This window comes from Staurois parvus, unplaced genomic scaffold, assembly GCF_062004578.1.
Source record: "Staurois parvus isolate SC_StPar_1 unplaced genomic scaffold, SC_StPar_1.0 ptg000437l, whole genome shotgun sequence".
Classification (NCBI taxonomy): domain Eukaryota; kingdom Metazoa; phylum Chordata; class Amphibia; order Anura; family Ranidae; genus Staurois; species Staurois parvus.
Window position 1 is genome coordinate 2,502,193 of NW_028318233.1, and position 20,660 is coordinate 2,522,852.

General features: G+C 43.7%; 1 long non-coding RNA gene across 1 annotated transcript; it reads left to right on the plus strand.

Annotated features, from left to right (window-relative positions):
• The first annotated feature begins 1,269 nt into the window (after positions 1–1,269).
• On the plus strand, positions 1,270–1,660 carry LOC149454157 (uncharacterized). The gene is made up of 2 exons (XR_016314362.1): positions 1,270–1,344; positions 1,429–1,660. It is a non-coding gene; the product is annotated as an uncharacterized LOC149454157 (long non-coding RNA).
• Positions 1,661–20,660: the final 19,000 nt, after the last annotated feature.

The window sequence follows — 20,660 nt, forward strand, 5'->3', positions numbered from 1 at the left end:
TGCACACAGTCAAGGCACCCAGTGCCAGAGGCAGCAAAACAACCCCAAAACATCATTGAACCTCCACCATATTTTACCGTAGGTACTGTGTTTTGTTCTTTGTAGGCCTCATTCCGTTTTCGGTAAACAGTAGAATGATGTGCTTTACCGAAAAGCTCTATCTTGGTCTCATCTGTCCACAAGACGTTTTCCCAGAAGGCTTTTGGCTTACTCAAGTACATTTTGGCAAACTGTAGTCTTGCTTTTTTATGTCTCTGTGTCAGCAGTGGGGTCCTCCTGGGTCTCCTGCCATAGCGTTTCATTTCATTTAAATGTCGACGGATAGTTCGCGCTGACACTGATGCTCCCTGAGCCTGCAGGACAGCTTGAATGTCTTTGGAACATGTTTGGGGCTGCTTATCCACCATCCGGACTATTCTGCGTTGCAATCTTTCATCAATTTTCCTCATCCGTCCACGACCAGGGAGATTAGCTACAGTGCCATGGGTTGCAAACTTCTTGATAATGTTGCGCACTGTGGACAAAGGCAAATCTAGTTCTCTGGAGATGGACTTGTAACCTTGAGATTGTTGATATTTTGCCACAATTTTGGTTCTCAGGTCCTCAGACAGTTCTCGTCTCCTCTTTCTGTTGTCCATGCTTAGTGTGGCACAGACAGACACACAATGCAAAGGTTAAGTGAACGTCTCTCCTTTTTATCTGCTTTCAGGTGTGATTTCTATATTGCCCACACCTGTTACTTGCCCCAGGTGAGTTTACAGGAGCATCACATGCTTGTAACATTCTTATTTATCCGCAGTTGTGAAAGGGTGCCAATACTTTTGTCCAGCCCATTTTTGGAGGTTTGTGTGACATTATGTCGAATTTGCTTTCTTTCCTCCCTTTTTTTGTTTTGTCCCAATACACACAAAGGGAATAAACATGTGTATAGCAAAACATGTGTTAATGCAATACGTTTCGTGAGAAATACATGATTTCCTGGAGAAATATCAAGGGTGCCAACAATTTCGGCCATGACTGTATATGTGTATACCAAACCTGCCAATAACCTCAGTATAGTATATATGTGCATATGTTAAAGCCAAAAGCAAAATCATTGCTGTAATTTATGTCTTTGATTGTTATATGACATTTATATATTCATTGTGTTAGCAGAAGCAAAAAAGGAAAATATTCCTTTAAGAGTTAGTTAAAGATGAGCCAATCACAGACAGCCTCACACTGTACAGAGCCTTAACCAATCCCAGCCAGTTTCACATTTATGCCTGTGTAAAACTCCCTGAAGAAGAGGAAACAGACATTTCCAATCAGAAAAGCTTTATGGAGGCAGAGCAGGCCAAATAGGTATTTAATGCACTTGTGTGTTCCTCTATTGTTTAACAGTGCAGGTAGATCTGTGTCTAAAAATGTTGTATGTGTTTACTTTAGTTCCACCGAACTTATCGAACTTACGAACTTATCGAACTTACGAACTTATCGAATTTACGAATATACCGAATCAAGTCACTGTAGAGTAATCATAATCCAATCGAATCTATCGAGATAAGCTATTGAATCAACCCAATGTAATACAAATGAAACCATTGTAATATGAAAGAAATAAGCCATTGTAAGCAGTGTTATATGAAGAAGATTGAAGTTATTAAAAAAGTTAACTAAAGTATTCGGTGTGCTCTTTAAACCTACTGCATCCATAGAGCGGCATTGGAGGAATTACAGAGTAAAGTCAGTCTAATCAAACAAAGAAACAGCAATTGCATAATTTTTCTAATGCCACAGCGCACTAGGCACCAAAGGGTGCTGCGCCTGCCACAAGCGTCTTCATCAACCTGTCTGTGCTGGGCTATCCTACGCTTTAAATACATCTTGAAAGAGGTGCGACTATAAGGAATGGTACACTATGCGTTTGTGCTGCTGTTTCTTTTGTTATACTCTGAACTCTTGTCTGTGAAAACATTAAAGTCGTGTTGTTCTTTTTTCAAATGCCACTTTTTGCATTGCCATACCTCCTTACAACCAGTGTGTTTAGACAGTATGGTTATCTGCTAACATAGCACTATTCATAGACAGCTTAATTCTTTAATAAGACACAGAAGTTGAATCCAATGTATTTTACATCAGACAATTACAGTACAGAGGATGTTTTCCAGTCTTTTGAAATGTAAGAAGACAATCAATGACTTTCCTTAGCCCTGTCTCTATGAAGACACGAGCACTGACTGAGAGAATACGGAAGAGACAGGCAGGGTCTAACTAGGTCTGAACTAATTAGTACTAAAGCAAGAGGAGAGGACAAAGAAAAATACCAAATCACAATAGTAAGCAAGCTGTAGTGGGTCAAAACTGCCAATAGGTGTCAGCATACCACAGAACAATAATAATCTGATGCAGTTCAATACAACACAGGAAAAATACATATAAGTGTGAGTCCAGGGGCAGACTGACCATTTGGAAACTCAGGCACTGCCCGAAGGCCCGGAGTCAGTAGGGGGCCCCATGAGATGCCCCTGGTACCTTTTGCATAGGCTTTTTTGAGTTTGGGCAAGGACACAGGGGCCCCATGATCCCCTATTGCCTGGGGGCTCCATGAGTTGTCAGTCCACCACTGAGTGTGACAGAACACGGTCTCTTTTTTATTCAATCAGCTGAGGACCAGGTCATTCACCACTCAACAGAAATTATGAGTCGATATAAAGACATTGATGTTACCAGCATCAAGCCCCTTTGTTTGCTGCTGAGTGGTGAATGGCTTGGCAGATGACCGGACTAAAAAAAGTGTTCAGATACAGCTAGATTCAGAGGACACCCAGTTCATGTCTAGTGTTGACGTACAATATTTCAAGTAATTAGTGCTGGACAAAATGCATCTTAACTTGCTTAAAATCTGATTCCTAATTGTTATGTTTTTCAAAAGAATTGTTGTATCAGTCAGCTATTTTCTTCACTATAGTTGAAATATGTCACTGAAATAAGAGAAAACAATAATTCCTCACTGTTTAATCAGAAGTGTTTGTGAAAATATTGTTAAATAGATCTCACACTGTTAAGATGCATTTTTAAAAACCATTATTTTACATTATATAAAAATGAGGTGTAATCCAGCTGAGCGTTCAATATTTTGTTATGTGATTATCCTTCAAACCATTCAGTCATTTCTGTGTTTGGGGGAAAACAAACCAAACATAAAATCAGTTGGGATGTTCTGCTGATCATAATAAAAGATATATCTGGAGAGAGCACAAAGAAGAAAATGTCTAAAATAATTAGGAAAAGGCAATGCAAACAGCAAGACCCTTCCTAAGCTTTTAGCCTGAAACCGAGCTCACTATCAATAACAAACAATGATTTCTTTGATCAGGCTTGTATAAAAATACATAGGGTAGGATTGTCTTTTTTTCATGAGTTCATGGAAAATATCTCATTATTTGATTTTTATCAAATGTATCCAACTTTTTTTTTGCAAACATTTCTCTTGAAGGTAAACAGTTATCCTTTCTCAACAGTTATGGGACATATTTACATCTCTGCAATGTGTTTAGGGCACAATCATTTACTTCTTTTATTTCACACATTAAACTGAGTTGCATTTATGCACCAAAACCTTTTTGGCAGTACATTACTGGTCCATTCAAGGTACAAGGTGCATTGGTGTGCCAATCAAAATATGCAAGGTACATTAGTAAAGCATTCATAATGTACAAGATACATTAGTGTGCCTTATAGAATGTACAAAGTGCATTAGTGTGCCAATCAGAATGTACAAGTTGTGTTAGTTTTCCATTAAGAATGTACAAGGTGTGTTGGTGTGCCATTCAGAATGTTCAAGGTGTTGGTGTGCCATTCAGAATGTACAAGGTGTGTTGGTGTGCAATTCAGAATGTTCAAGGTGTCTCAGTTTGTCATTCAGAATGTACAAGGTGTGTTGGTGTGCCATTCAGAATGTACAAGGTGTGTTGGTGTGCCATTCAGAATGTACAAGATGTGTCAGTTTGTCATTCAGAATGTACAAGGTGTGTTGGTGTGCCATTCAGAATGTTCAAGGTGTTAGTGTGCCATTCAGAATGTACAAGGTGTGTTGGTGTGCTATTCAGAATGTACAAGGTGTTAGTGTGCCATTCAGAATGTACAAGCTGTGTTGGTGTGCCATTCAGAATGTTCAAGGTGTTAGTGTGCCATTCAGAATGTACAAGGTGTGTTGGTGTGCCATTCAGAATGTACAAGGTGTGTTGGTGTGCTATTCAGAATGTACAAGATGTGTTGGTGTGCTATTCAGAATGTACAAGGTGTGTTGGTGTGCTATTCAGAATGTACAAGGTGATTTGGTTTGCCATTCAGAATGTACAAGGTGTGTTAGTTTGCCATTCAGAATGTACAAGGTGTGTTGGTGTACCATTTAGAATGTTCAAGGTGTTTGTGTGCCATTCAGAATGTACAAGGTGTGTTGGTGTGCTATTCAGAATGTACAAGGTGATTTGGTTTGCCATTCAGAATGTACAAGGTGTGTTGGTGTGCCATTCAGAATGTACAAGGTGTGTTGGTGTGCCATACAGAATGTACAAGGTGTGTTTGTTTGCCATTCAGAATGTACAAGGTGTGTTGGTGTGCCATTCAGAATGTACAAGGTGTGTTGGTTGCCATACGGAATGTACAAGGTGTGTTGGTTGCCATACGGAATGTACAAGGTGTGTTGGTGTGCCATACAGAATGTACAAGGTGTGTTGGTGTGCCATACAGAATGTACAGGTGTGTTGGTGTGCCATTCAGAATGTACAAGGTGTGTTGGTTGCCATACAGAATGTACAGGTGTGTTGGTGTGCCATTCAGAATGTACAAGGTGTGTTGGTTGCCATACAGAATGTACAGGTGTGTTGGTGTGCCATTCAGAATGTACAAGGTGTGTTGGTGTGCCATTCAGAATGTACAAGGTGTGTTGGTGTGCCATACAGAATGTACAAGGTGTGTTGGTGTGCCATTCAGAATGTACAAGGTGTGTTGGTGTGCCATTCCGAAGGAAAAGAGGCTGCGGGGCTGCTCAGACCATTCTCTAAAGCCTGATGACTATTATGACTTGGGATCAGTGGTTTCTGCATGTGTTTGAAGTTCCTAAAGCTCATATCAAATTTTCTGAATGCCTCCCCACACCAATAAAAAAAAAGAAGCTTTATATACACCTCAATGCCATCGGAAGTGCTGCACCATCTAGTTGTGGTGAGCGCTGGATTGAAGGTGAGCATTGCAGCTAAAGCTGTATTTTTTACAATTAACTTTACTGGGCAATTTCAAGAAAACATTTATTTAAAAAAAAAAAAAAGTGCCAAAACTGGAATTTTGCTTTAATCACTTGCCTACCGGTCAGTGGTGTATTTTGGTTTTGTGCTGCCCTAGGCAAGATTAAAATCGGGCACCCCCCGCATCTAAATTTTTCCCTCCCTTTGCTGTTTAAGATTCACCTCTTCAGGACAGGAGCATGATGGAGTGCAGTGTGACATGGGGGGGTGTCAGGACGGGGCCAGTGTGATGGAGGGGCCGCAGGATAGGAAAGGGGCAGTGGGACAGGAGGGGGGCAGCATGACGGGGGATAACAGGACAGGAGTAGGACAAGAGGGTAGCAGTGTGACAGAAGGAGGGCAGCATTATGAGGGGCAGCGTGATGGGTGGGGAGGCAGAGGGACAAGTGGGGGGCAGCATGGCGGGGGGCATGGGACAGGATCGGGGCAGCAGGACAGGAGGCGCGCAGAGGGACAGGTGAGGGGTAGTGGGACAGGAGGAGTGCAGAGGGGCAGTGGGACAGGAGGCGTGCAGAGGGACAGGTGGGGGGCTGCGTGACGGGGGGCATGGGACAGGATCGGGCAGCAGGACAGGAGGAGTGCAGAGGGACAGGTGAGGGGCAACAGGACAGGAGGAATGCAGAGGGACAGGATTGGGGCAGCGGGACAGGAGAAGTGAAAAAAATATAATCTCCTGCGCTTGAATAGAGAAACCTACCACTAAGCTGCTAACACCCCCCTTCAACCATAAAGTGTAAAACAACAATAAATAATAAATGTTGCAGCGCTGAATAAATACTAAATCAATATACAATCAAACTAATTAAATAAACATAATTTAGTAAAAAATGGTGTATTACTAATTAGTGCTCACACATATAATCAAAAAATATTTTTACCCCAACATTAAAATCATATTAAGTGAATAATATATTCATGTGTATAAAACACTCTGTGAAATAATACAAACTATGTATATATATATATATATATATATATATATATATATATATATATATATATATATATACACACATTTACACATATATCCACTGCAAAAATGTCCCAGCAAAGTAAATATAAAGCCGTGCTCCACAGCAATGACTCGCGTGCAAATATTGTGAATCCAGTGCCCACAACTCGTGAATCCAAAACCTTTTAAACTGGCCCCTCACCTCCCAATAGTGACCACAAAGGCCAGCTCGCTTTTGGGTAAGTAACTCTTTCCCAGGAACAATCTCGTCACCACTAGATGAATCCTCCTTGAAATCCACAGGCCTTTATCCTCCTGAGTACTCCACACCCCTGGTACTTGTCTCAGTAGTTCACCCACACAGAATCATGATAAAACAGATAAAGATCCTCCATAGTGTAAATCAGTATTTATTAACTCGATAAATCAAAGAAATCCTACTCACATGTCTCACAGTAACATCAGGCATTTCCAAATACTATGGGTGTATGTGCATGGTTCCGGGTGTACAAAGATGGCCCCCACGCCGGAAATGACGTCACCGCGTACCGGAAGTCCTGTCACCGCGTACCGACACGTTGCGTCACGATAATCACGTGACTTCTTCAGGGAAGAGAAAGAGGTAACTCGGCAATATTAGCAATAACACTATGATGGTTAGATAATCGTCTGTATACCACTGTCACCGCAAGCAGGTTATATAGAGTGTTAAACACACACAGTAGCGCTCTTCAGCGGCAGGAATTCGTAATTTGCATTAAAGAGCTTTAGAAACAGTTCAACACTTTCAGAAAGTAAGATTTATTACTAAAAGGTCAAAAGAGTGCAAGAAATATTTACAGAAAAAGATATAGCCAATATATATATAAAAATACAGGGAACAATAGCACAGCAAAGAGATAACAGAGGGAAGTTAGAGGGTTAAAGTACTTGCCGTCAGAATTGGGTTAAGCAGATCAGGTTTCAGAGCCAAAAGTATGCTTTGATCTTCCACTGTTAGTTTTGATGTTAAAGCAGGGATATCTTCAACTCTTCACACACCACAACTCCAAGCATAACAGCCTTTTTCTAGGATCTCAGCAGGGTGTCTCCTTACAGCAGAAAGCCACTTGCCCTATTTGGGGAGGGGTGTTGGGGCGCAGACCGAAGCTAGAACAAAAATCCCTCCTAGTTTATATTATGGCCCATAACTTTTCCTAGGTACATGTAACATTCCACCCACGGGTAGATTAATATGCAGAATTGTCTGCTGAATGTCTACATATGAAATATGCCTTTTCTGCTGGGATGGTTAAGGAGATATTATTTTCTGTTCTCCTGTTGATCTCAGCTAGGGGAAGTAATATATCAGGAAACTTGTATCAAAGTGACCAATCTGAATATATGCCTGCTTTTTATGTAAGTCTCCCATATTCCAAGATATGAAATCATAGGGGAGAATGGATGTTGAATGTGGTGTCTAGTTTATGACTCCTCTGAAATGTCTTTGAACTCAGTGACGGACTTGGTTTATAGTCTTTGATATCCCAGATTGCGAACTAAGAGGTACCTAGGCACCAGTTCGGCTGGAGGGTTTTATAGTCTTGACGCCCTCCTGCGGTGTCTGGATTGCCTGTGACCTCTGTCATCACCCAGACCACATGTCACTCAACAGCGAGGGAGGGGGATGATTGGAGGAGGAAGCCTGCTTTGGGAGTGAGAGATGGTACAAAATGAAAGATTCTTAACAAATAGGAGGACCGCGTCCATCTCTGTGTGCACGATTGCTACAGGGGGCAGCATGACGGGGGGCATGGGACAGGATAGGGGCAGCGGGACAGGAGGAGCGCAGAGAGACAGGTAGGGGGCAGTGGAACAGGAGGAGCAAATAGGGACAAGTGGGGGGCAGCATGACGGGGGGCATGGGACAGGAGGAGTGCAGAGGGACAGTGGGACAGGAGGAACGCAGAGGGAAAATGAAACAGGAGGAGCGCAGAGGGACAGGTGAGGGGCAGTGGGACAGGAGGAGCACTGAAGGACAGGTGGTGGGCAGTGGGACAGGAGGAGCACAGAGGGACAGGTGGTGGGCAGTGGGGCAGGAGGAGCACAGAGGGACAGGTGGGGGACAGTGGGACAGGAGGAGCACAGAGGGACAGGTGGGGGGCAGCATGATGGGGGCGTGGTACAGGATAGGGGCAGTGGGACAGGAGGAGCGCAGAGGGACAGGTGGGGGGGCAGCATGACGGGGGGCATGAGACAGGATTGAGGAAGTGGGATAGGAGGAGTGCAGAGTGACAGGTGAGGGGCAGTGGGGAGAGATGGGAGGTAGTGGGAAAATGTGGGGGACAGGAGGGGGGAAGTGGAACAGGTGTGGGGCAGGGTGACAGGTGGGGGCAGTGTGAAGGATGGGGGGCAATGGGATGGGGGAGGGAAGTAAAACAGGTGGGGGGCAGTGTGTCGGGGAGGACAGGAGTGGGGAAGCACCAGTCCTCCAAGCATATACCTGTCCAACAGAGGCTCCTCCAGATGGTGTCAGCATCACTCAATGAGGGGCGCCAGTGTTCCATCTTCCCCAGGATCTCCAACGGCAGAGGAGTGGGGGGCTCCTCCACCCTGACCTCGTCCTCGGGGGCATACATGCACGGCAAAGATGGGAGATTGTTATATGACATCCTGCCAGAACGAGAGTAGTTCTGTCTGGCCATCATTGTACAATAGGCTGGGTGGGAACCAGGTAAAGTATATGTAAACCCTCACCTTGTATAACAATCCATTTAGTTGGAAGTAGAAATGAAAGGCAAAACATTTGTGTATAGATGTAAAAACATTATACTAAATACCATTTCCCTGTTTTATATGTGATCACATTCGTTATGCAGCTGAGAACAGAGAGCTGTGGGGGAGAAACAGCATCACACTGATCTTCCCAGTGAATGACTGTGCTGGGGGGAGGGGTGTCAGGACAACGCAGCTAGATAACTGACCATGCTCTGCTCTCATACCTAGTGTGGTAATTTTTTTAACAGGAAAACAGAACGAATGGCTGGAACACCAGAGATTTCACACAAAGGAAACAACACAAAGAGTACAGGATACTTTTTCAAAACAAGGTACAGCAGGCACATATCAGTAATAGGAAATGTTGGGTTTACGTATTCTTTAATCCAAGCTGCTATATAGGTAACAAAAAAATTATTTTGAGCTGCGAGCGGCCAGTTGTATGAATGGTTTTTCCTTTTAAAAAGATATAATGCCTCACACAGGGGAGAGGATGAATAGTATTATTATACATAAGTATAGCATCAATTTTCTACTGAAGTACTAAATAAATCTGTTTTATGAGAATGGTAATTCTTCTGTAAATATGCAGTTTTGGTGGGTGATGTGTAGCCGATGCTTTATTAATATTTTAGCGCGATGTTACTATTATCATAATATAATTACTTGTTTTATACTGAGAGTATGTCCACAAAAAAATCATTAATCAAAATCATCTAAAACCGCAATCATATCTTTAGAGTTGCTGATTGTTGTGATAATGGTGGTTTATTGACAGGCATTGGGCCAAGCCATTAAATGAAATTGCAGATTGTAATTCTTGGCATTATTTTGTGATTGAGATGAGTATTTGAGTGATTGACTTCCATATAAAATCAGTACTAGAAGTAATATTGGTCTCTTTAGGTTATTGATCTTCAGGTCTGGTTAACCTCACTGTAGTGCATCAGAAATGGGGGAAAAACATCTCTAAATAAGAACCTGAAGCCCAAATGATATGTAACCTGTTGGTGACAAGTGACAAAGGACAGCGCCTATGGCTGCTCCCACATTATCAAACCATCATACACACTTTTGGACTGAACACCTTGACATTAAATATCTGGTCCTGGTTTTTCTGTGTTCCTGTTAGTTCCAGACACAGGCGTGTGTTCAGCAGTCTCTGGGATTATTCTCTGAAATCTCACCATGTATGCTCTGTGCAGTGCAGCTGGTTCCACAGCTGTGATACTTAGGCTACTTTCACACTGAGGAGTTTTTGAAGCGATTTTGCATAAAAAAAAAAGCGCCTGAAAAGCTCAAGAAAAACGCTTCCCTATGTATGTGAATGTATATCTATGTATGTTTTCGCACTCAGGAGCTGTGCTTGCAGTGCAGTGTAAAAACTCCTGCTTGCAGCATCTTTGGGGCATGTTTGGGGAGTTAACCCCCCCCCAAAAAAAAACGCCTTTTCCCATTGAAATAAATGGAAAACGCCTGAAAAATGCCTGAAAAGCTCCTCATAAACGCCTCTGAGAAGTGTTTTTGGTGCAGTTTTTAATTCACGTGTCCTTTAACCACTTGCCCCTTATAAGCACTTATAAGCACTTATTGCCCCCTTAGTGCCCAGTCCAATTTTCAGTTTTCAGCACTGTGGCACTTTGAATGACAATTGCATGGTCATGCAACATAGTACCCATATGACATTTTTATATATTTTTTTCACATAAATAGGGCTTTTTTTTGGTGGTATTTAATTGCCACTGGGTGTTTTATTTTTGTGCTATTATCAAAAAATGTAAAAAAAAGTTTTTCTTTTTTTCTATTATAAACTTTTGCAAACAGGTCATTTTTCTTCTTGCTGATGTGCGTTGATGAGGCTGCACTGATAGGCAGCACTGATAGGCGGCACTGATGGGCAAAGAAGGGCGGCACTGGTGAGGTGGCACGGATAGGCAGCACTGATGGGCACTGATAGGCAGCACTATAGGCAGCACTGATGGGCAGCACTGATGAGCTGGCACTGATGATGCTGCACTTATATGCAGCATTGATGGGTACTGATGGGTGGCACTGACTGACGCCACTGACTGGAAGACCTGCTGGGCACTGATGAGTGGCACTGCTGGGCAGCACTGATGGGTGTCACTGCTGGGTACTGGTGGGAGGCACTGCTGGACCTAGATGGGTGGCACTGCTGGGCACTGATGGGTGGTACTGCTGGGCACTGATGGGCACAGGTGGGTGGCATTGCTTGGCACTGCTGGGCACAAGTGGGTAGCACTGGAGGGTGGCACTGCTGGGCACTGATGGGCACAGGTGGGTGGCATTGCTTGGCACTGCTGGGCACAAGTGGGTAGCACTGGAGGGTGGCACTGCTGGGCACTGATCATCAGGGAGCTGATCATCCTACGGACACAGCTGATCACGGAGATCGCTGGGTGCACACCGCTGGGGGCACGTTCTGGGAGGACATCATATGACGTCCTCCCAGAACTGGACAACCGTGCTGCAGCCGTCATTCGGCTATAGCCAGGTTGTCAAGTGGCTAAAACGCTCAGAAAGCATGGCAAAAGCGCGGTAAAAATGCCTATGCATTTTTAAAATGGATCAGTGTAAAAGTAGCCTTAGGTCAGCAAGAAAAGCTATTAAACTGTTCAGTTCCATTGCTACCAACTTCAAAGCCATAGCTATAATCATGTGGAGCTCTATGGAATCCAAAAATATTATCGATTTGTGCAGCTTTGGAAGGTCCACAGCAAAGTTCATCCTGAAAGCCACCCATAAATCTCTATTCTATTCATTGCTATATGATACCACGGCATTACATGTGTATTTTCTACTGTTTTGTGGTTTATACCAGTTGCCAGTCCCCTTGGTGTCCACTCCACATTTCATCTGCTAAGTACCTCCTGCTCAGTTACAACCTAAGGACAGTTTGTGTTCCTAAGTGTCCATGGTGGCCCATATGTTGTACTGTATGTTCCTCTGGACTGGGCATCCACTATCTGGCCAAAGCTCTACAGATCTGGCTCTGACTTTGAGAAAAGGCTTGTTCATTGACCAACAATATGCAAAGCTTGACACTGTGTGCCAAAAGACTTCAAAGGTAATTTACAATTATTAAAAAGACTACAGCTGGTCATAGACTTGTGATGGTGGCATTCATGCATGCACAAACTAACCCTGGGGACCACCATAAACTTTTCATGTTGACTCTGCCATCCTTTCTGTTTTTAAAGCAGTAGTATACCTGCTAGTTAAAAAAAAAGTTTTCCCTGCAAGGCAATATCATAATACTAACACTTTATATAAGACTTACCTTAAAATGAAGCCCTCCAGCAGCGCACCTTCACCGCTGACAGGGGTTCCATCTTTACCCTGTCCTTCTTCCAGGATCTCAGGCTCTGGTAGCTTGAAAGGCCGAGCCGCGATGACATCACTCCCGCGCCTGTGAGCGGGAATCACTTTTTGCGGGAATGGCACAGGTATGCTGCTACACAGGTAAATATCTCCTAAACAGTGCACATTTAGGAGACATTTACAGCATCTACAGCTAAACCTTTTTATAGGCTCACCTGTAGGTACAAGTACAAAAACAGACTTTACTACCACTTTAAGTGTAATTCCACGCCTGCAGCCAAACTGGGAAAATACTTCCTTTATACTTGTTACATGTTCCCCTTTGCTTAGCAAAACACAATGTTTCTCAGTCTTTTTTTTCAGTCAAGGCACCCTTTAGAACCTCAGGGTACACCAGTCTGGAGACTCATTTACACCATGAGGTGCGTCCAAGAGCATGCACTCTTTTGCACATTTCTGCATGTCACTTTTTTAATGGGCTGCTAGTGGAGGCATGCTTTTTAAAGTCTCATCGCACCAAAATGCATGGTACTGTGGTACCATACCTTTTTAGTGGGAGCACACGTAGAAGGGGGGGTTTTTGCTTAATGCATGGGGGTGCCATAAGGAATTAATGGCACCCACATGAGTCTGCAAAAGGCAGCACATTTATTTGCAATGTAGGAAAATGTGATTTCGCACACATTACCACACTGCTGCTGGTGAGAACAAGCCCTAAAATGTAGTTTGGGAGGCAGAATTCAGTGGTCTGTAGATTGTAAATACTCTCCCCCCAAATCCCCCCTGCTAGTGCAAATCCCCTACCCAAATCCCCCTTTCTAACAGGAATTCTGTTCTTCCTCCCACCTTCAAATCCCCCCTCCTAACACAAATATACCCATTCTAACAGGAATCCTGTTCTTCCTCCCACCTTCAAATCCCTCCTCCTAGCACAAAACCTCTCATCCTATGACATCCTTCTCATCACTACAAGAGTAGTGACAGCAGAAGAGGAGAGAAGGAGGAGAGAGCCGGGAGGAGGTGTGGGCTGTGCTACCCCCATCCCAAGCTACTTCCTGTCTGTATACAGGAGATGACACAGAATGCTCTGAGATCAAACTGTACAGGGTTTGATTACCACCCCCTTCCCACAGTTTCTGCTACAAGTATAGAAGCAGTGTGGGGAGGAGATAGGGGGTGGTAATTAAACCCTGCACAGTCCGATCTGAGTCTGTTCTGTGTTAACTCCTGTATAAACACAGGAGGGAGAGAGCAAAGCCAGCACCTCCTCCTGGCTCTCTCCTCCTCTCAGCTGATACCTGTACTCATTTATGCAACCCAGAAAGCTGTGAGGGCTGGCTGACATGTCCTTAGCAACTGATGACATCATTGGTTGGTAGGACACGAGAGGGAGGTGTGTTTTTGGATTTTTAAAGTGGTTGTAAACCCAAAACCAAAAAAATTAAAATTGAAATGACCAGTCTACCTCACACGGCACAGCAGCAGAAATCATTTTCCATAGTCTGGCCAGGAAAGGAGCAGCCAATCATTTGAAATCCTCTCTGCTTTCCTACAGTGAAAAAACCTGACACAAGAAAAAAAATGGTGTTGCCACACCCCCTCTCCTGTGACTGACAGACTAATTAGGAGGCTCATACATGAGCATGAAAGAAGGGGGATTGGCCGCTCCTTTCCTGGCCAAACTGGAGACAAAAGACTTCTGCTGCTGTGCTGTGTGAGATAGACTGGTCATTTTAATTTTGAGTTTTTGAGTTTACCACCATTTTAAATGGTAGTGCCTAAAAAACATGCATAAACAGACATTTTTCAAGCACTTTCATTAAAGTCTGTAGAGTCAAAAATGTGCACCATTACCACAAAGAAGTTCATGCACTTTATCAAACTCCACGTAACAAGTGAACACAACACAGACCCTTTGAGAAAATTGGAATTCTTCATCTTTAACATTGTCTGGTTTTAGGAATTGCATGACACAGCTCTCAAGTATGAATGGGCATTCAAAGCTACACCCCAAACAGGCATAAAATAAATGAACGCAGTTGTGTATTTTAAGGGCTCATTCACACTATTGCATTGTAGTAATGTACGTTGCATTCTGTAGGTGTCCCAATGCATTTTGCCATTGGACGTGCATTTCAGGGCAGTGTGTAGCACCATCAGAAAGGATGCATGCACCATTTTCGGTGTGTTGACATTCCATTCATTTGGAATGAGCTGCCTTAATGCAATGCACACTGACACACAACACGATGGTGCGAATGGGCCCTAAATGGGGGATGTGTATCAAACCAATTAGCAACAAAATTATATTGCTAAGTCTATTCCACAATTTTTTTTTGTATGTTTGCTACCCCTGCATCTGCACTCCGGATTCTCACAGGTCTAGGAAAACATTTACATGGAAGATGACACAGATTTTACTCCAAGCAAATGCAAAATGAAGAAGTGGTTGCTAGCAGTGCTCCTTTAGAGCAGCAGAGAGGGGAATTATGACTCAAATTGCAATTTTTTATTATTATTATTATTATTATTATTATTATTATGATCTCATTGCTCATGTTTAGCATTGCTGTGCAGTGCAACAGAATTAGTAGGTCCCCCAATGTATTTTCTTGCTACCAGCTTCATGCAATCCCTGGTACAGCAGACTGAGCAGGAGGGGCAGCGCTAGCAGGCAGTCAGGCTCTGCTGCATGTACATAGTTCTTTTTGATAGAAGGAGAAAGCAGAGGAATGGCTTCACCAGCATTCTGCTGTTTCCCTATTTAGCCAGCGAAGGCATTTATTCTTGACCGAAGGTGAGCTGATGCCACAAGGAAGATTAAGGATCTAGCTGTGCTATCAGGAAGGGGTTTGTGGATAACACAAGTGACTGCACAGAATTACACATAATTTGGCAGAAAAAAAAAGACTTTCTATGTATGTATTTAAACTGTGTTACCACTTGCCTGGGGTTCAGCTTTAAGCAACATGAAGTTATTTTCAAAAATGAAATCCACTAAGTACAAGCAGTTGGCTCAGCAGACGCCTGTGCATTTCCCTCAGGTTTATTATAATGATAGAAAATGAAAAGGGAAAATTGTGAAATGTTTCTCTACAGAATAACAATTAACGAACAAGAACATTATAACATGTAAAATAAAAATGTACAAGAAACCTGTGCTGATGGAAATAAGAAGGCTTCCTTTCTAATCTCTTTTCCTAAAATTGCTAGCTGTTTGGCTATATTGCTTAATCAATAATTTCAGTACATTTTGAGTCAATAACCTGCTGGTATGCAAAAAGTATTTAAAGAGTAACTCCACTTTTTTTTTTAGAAAAAAACATTCCCCACTGGGTGATTGATGTACATTGCAAGGATTTTAACAAACTTGGTTGCAAAGTCCTACCTTTTGTTATTCCGAAGAAATAGCTGTTTGTTTGTTTGTCTGTTTGTTTGTCTGTGTCCATGTGCTAAGTGAATCTGTATGGGAGAGACTTTTTCATTAGTGATCAGCTGCTGCTCTTTCAGGGCTCTAATAACGAAAGTGTCAGGTTCTGATTAGCCCTTTGGGAGTATCTCACAAAAAAAGATTTTTTTTTTTAACTGGATGCCAAAATCTAATTTGTATCTTAGTGCAGACTTCAGGGAAAATCAGTGAGCCAATCTTGCAAGCAGGAAAATACATTTCTGGTTGGGGGCATTCCATACACCATCTGTGTACAGAATACCTCCAGGTAGCCATATTGCAATGTATTTTGCAGAAAATGACAGCGCTGCAGATGGAAAAGGAAATGTACCGTATTTTTCGCTCCATAAAACGCACTTTTTTCCCCCCAAAAAAGGGGGGAAAATGTCAGTGCGTCTTATTGAGCGAATATGGAGTGGCCGGTCCGGTATTTCCACCGCCGCCGTGTCAAAATACCGGGCCGGCTGCTCGGCTCTGCAGCGGGACCTTACCTGTTTCTCTATCCAGCGGCGCGCTGTCTTCCCAGCTTCTGTAGTGTGGGCGCTCGGCTTGACAGCTGGGTGCCAAGTGCACATGTGCAAGAAGCGGTGCGCTTTGCGAATGGTAAGGCGGCACCTGGGACACATGACCGGTCCCAGAAGCCGCCGGACTAATCACAAAGCGCAGCGCTTCTCGCTCATGCGCACTGGGCACCCGGCTGTCAAGCCGAGCGCCCACACTACAGAAGCCGGGAAGACAGCGCGCCGCTGGATAGAGGAACAGGTAAGGTCCCGCTGCAGAGCGGACACTAACCAAAGAACAACTCCGCGGAAGTAAGAGCGGGAACCTGTCAAATTCAGGTACCTGCTCCCCCCTCCCCAAAGGTCAGCAGTCATCTCCTGTACTGTCCGCAGTCTCTAGTCATCTCCTGTACTATGTCCACAGTCTCCTGGTCATCTCCTGTACTGTCCGCAGTCTCTGGTCATCTCCTGTACTGTGTCCGCAGTCTCTGGTCATCCCTGTACTGTGTCCACAGTCTCTGGTCATCTCCTGTACTGTCCACAGTCTCTGGTCATCTCCTGTACTGTGTCCGCAGTCTCTGGTCATCTCCTGTACTATGTCTGCAGTCTCTGGTCATCTCCTGTACTGTCCACAGTCTCTGGTCATCCCTGTACTGTCTGCAGTCTCTGGTCATCTCCTGTACTGTGTCCGCAGTCTCTGGTCATCCACTGTACTGTCTGCAGTCTCTGGTCATCTCCTGTAGTATGTCCGCAGTCTCTGGTCATCTCCTGTACTATGTCCACAGTCTCTGGTCATCCCTGTACTGTCTGCAGTCTCTGGTCATCTCCTGTACTATGTCTGCAGTCTCTGGTCATCTCCTGTACTATGTCCGCAGTCTCTGGTCATCCCTGTACTGTCCGCAGTCTCTGGTCATCTCCTGTACTATGTCTGCAGTCTCTGGTCATCTCCTGTACTATGTCTGCAGTCTCTGGTCATCTCCTGTACTGTGTCCACAGTCTCTGGTCATCTCCTGTATTACGTCTGCAGTCCATTGGTTCAGAATATTTTTTTCCTGTTTTCTGCCTCTAAAACCTAGGTGCGTCTTATGGTCAGGTGCGTCTTATGGAGCGAAAAATACGGTAATTTTTAATAATGTTATATTCCAATATGACTTGTGTTGCAGTTTTATATGCTATAGACATGTGATGGTGGAATAACCCTTTAAAGTGTTACTAAACCCAGGGCCCTGCATTCACTATATCTGGTCTCCCACAGTACACAGAACATGGAAATGCAATTATTTTAGTAAATATAAACTGCTAAATACCTTTTCTCATCAGCAGTTAGAGCAGTCTTGTGACTTATATCAGTGTCCAGCAGAGCACTGGTTAAAGCTTATAGAAGGAGTTTTCTTTCTGATCTAGAAGGACCTAGGAGGAACCCCTGACCTCTGTCTGGACAGCACTGATTGGCCCTGTGCAGATCACATACACTCTCCCAAAGAAAATAAAACCTCTAGCAATACACATTAAACTGAGCATGTGCAGAATGGCTACAAGTTCAGTCTGTCTTATCAGGAGATAAGATGTGGACATTTGAACAAGAGGAGGGGCAGAGAAAACAGGATCAAACAGCCTTTTTTACACAACGCAGATGATTAGCCCCTTAGGTTCCACAGTGAGTATAACAAGCATGCTTTATTGCATATACAGAGTGATTTTACAGTTGTGGGTTTAGTAACACTTTAAGCCAAGGTGAGCCCAATACCTGGCTGCTTCTGTGTGTCTTCTAGCCCTTGTGTCTTTTGATAGGAATCTCTAATTTGTGAAGTTTAGTATGTGCCGCCTTGTGGAGGAATATGACCATACACCAGTCATACAGAAGCAGATCAGACAGTCTTGGGTGTCTCTAAGGCCGTAGACAAAATGTTTTTCTGCATATAATTATAATCTAAATAATTCTAATAACATGTTAATTTGATGAAGCCTGCATTGTGATAACCTGCTGAGCACAGCTTCAGTCACAAAAAACAGTTGTCTTAGAACTAATAATTACTAAAACATTGCCAGGACCGCATTAAAATTCATGTTCATTGTGGACAGCCCAATGTTGTCATGGTGATGTGCAGATAAAAGTTTCAGTTTTTGTGGACCTGTTTTTTCTTGGATCTAATGGGCAACCTCGATTAATAGCTCTATTGTGAAAGGCCATACATTTTCTGCATGGTTGCCAATACTGCGATGGCCAAATTATATCCGAGTGGATGTTTAGCCCTTTTTAGCGCTTGTGGAAATGATGTGAACAAGCCCTTAAATGGTAATTTTGTGACAATAGAGTCGCTGGAGAGCTGCATACACCTGCAAGTGTATTGCATGCTGGCTCATTGGTCTAGATCAGGGGTCTCCAAACTTTGGAAACAAAGAACCAGCTTACTGCCCATCAAACTTTAAGGGGGCTGGACTATGGCCAGTGAGAGTAGATAATGCCCTGGCATCAGTGGAAGTAAACATTGCCATAGGCTTGGTGGTCAGTGGGAATAAAAAAATTACATTGTTGGTGTGAGTGGGAGGAATCGTGCCCTATCAATGGTGTCAGTGGGAGAGATAGTGCCCCCTCATTGGTGTCAATGGGAGGAATAGTGCCCCTTCATTGGTGTCAGTGGGAGGAATAATTCCCCATCATTTGTGTCAGTGGGAGGAATAGTGCCCCATCATTGGTGTCAGTGAAAGGAATAGTGCCCCATCATTGCTATGAGTGGGAGGAATAATGCCCCAACTTTGGTGTCAATGGGAAGAAAAGTACTTTATCATTGGTGTCAATGAGAGAATTAGTTGCTCATCTCAGGTGGTAGTGGGAGGAATAGTGCCCCATCGTTGGTATCAGTGGGAGGAATAGTGCCTCATCATAGGTATGAGTGGGAGGAATAATGCCCCAACTTTGGTGTCAATGGGAGCAATAGTACTATATCATTGGTGACAATGGGAGAATTAGTTGCTCATCTCGGGTGTTAGTGGGAGGAATTGTGCCCCATCGTTGGTGTCGGTGGGAGGAATAGTGACCCACCATTGGCATGAGTGGGAGGAATAATACCCCAACTTTGGTGTCAATGGGAGGAATAGTACTTTATCATTGGTGTCAATGGGAGAAATAGTTGCTCATCTCAGGTGTTAGTGAGAGGAATAGTGCCCCATCATTGGTGTCAGTGGAAGGAATAGTGCCCCATCGTTGATGTCAGTGGGAGGAATAGTGCCCCATCATTGGTATGAGTGGGAGGAATAATGTCCCAACTTTGGTGTCAATAGGAGGAATAGTACTTTATCATTGGTGTCAATGGGAGAATTAGTTGCTCATCTCGGGTGTTAGTGGAAGGAATAGTGCCCCATCATTGGTGTCAATGGGAAAATTAGTTCCCAATCTCTGGTGTCAGTGGGAGGAATAGTACCCCATTGTCCGTGTCATTGGGAGGAATAATGCCCCACCTCTGGTGTCAATGGAAGGAATAGTGTCCCATAATTGGCATCTTTGGGGCACTTAATTAATTCCCAATCTCTGGTGTCAGTGAGAGGAATAGTACCCTATTGTTGGTATCAGTGGGAGTAAGAGTGCCCTATCTTTGGTGTCAGTGGAAGGAAAAGAGCCCCATAACTGGCATCAATGGGAGAATTAGTTCCCCATCTCTGGGGTCAATGGGAGGAATAGTACCCCATATTTGGTGTCAGTAGGAGAATTAATTCCCCATTTTTGGTGTCAGTGGGAGGAATAGTACCCCATCGTTGGTGTCAGTGGAAGGAATAGTGCCCCATTTTTGGTGTCAGTGGAAGGAATAATGCCTTCGATCAATTGAAGAAATAGTGCCCCAAGAGCCAGAGGGTGAGGGGTAAAACAGCTTTTACTGGTCTACCCGGGAAGACTGCACTGACCGAGGTGTGTCGTTGCAGCAGAGGGACTGGAGAGACCTGCATCAGGTCTTCGGAGGTACCTCGTGGTGCCCAATTTCTAATGTAATTATCCAGCTGAATTGCAGGGACTGGTAAGAGGGCTCATCACCCAATAAATGCCCTGTTAACAGGACCTGAGTTATTTGTGTCAGAACATTAAACATACCACATCATATCTGTGCCTTACCTAATCCGCAGTTATAGTTCCTCCTCCCCTCCGTTTCGGATACTGCTTCTTTGCCTTATCTGTTGCATCTTAACCACCCTACACTGCATACTGGTTCATTGAGACTGTCAACAAGTACTCCAACACTTGATAGCTGGCAGAAGAACCACTTAAAGGACCACTCCTCCCATTGAATCACCTTATGCATTTCTCCTTTCCCTTTCCATAACAACTGTTTTCCTACGCACAGTGCATACCAGTCAGTCTAGGATTAGCAGAACTGCCAATA